Source organism: Anneissia japonica, unplaced genomic scaffold (genome assembly GCF_011630105.1).
Source record: "Anneissia japonica isolate Jap-2015-1 unplaced genomic scaffold, ASM1163010v1 scaffold2236_len207018_cov178, whole genome shotgun sequence".
Classification (NCBI taxonomy): domain Eukaryota; kingdom Metazoa; phylum Echinodermata; class Crinoidea; order Comatulida; family Comatulidae; genus Anneissia; species Anneissia japonica.
Genome location: NW_022746879.1, coordinates 73556 through 73763, shown reverse-complemented (window position 1 = coordinate 73763; position 208 = coordinate 73556).

Sequence of the window (208 nt, the reverse complement as noted above, 5' to 3'; positions counted from 1 at the left end):
GGAAAGGGCCTTTTTTTATTCAGAATCGCCAAAAAAGTTACATTTGAATGTCTTTTATAATTAAATTCATGCTTCCTTGCAATAAAGCCTAAAAGTACTGTAGGTATATCATCAATATTTAGCCAACAGTTATTTGATCATTCCTAATATACAAATTATAGTACACAAAAAATATAGACCTACTTACCATTTCTTGGCCTACTATCAT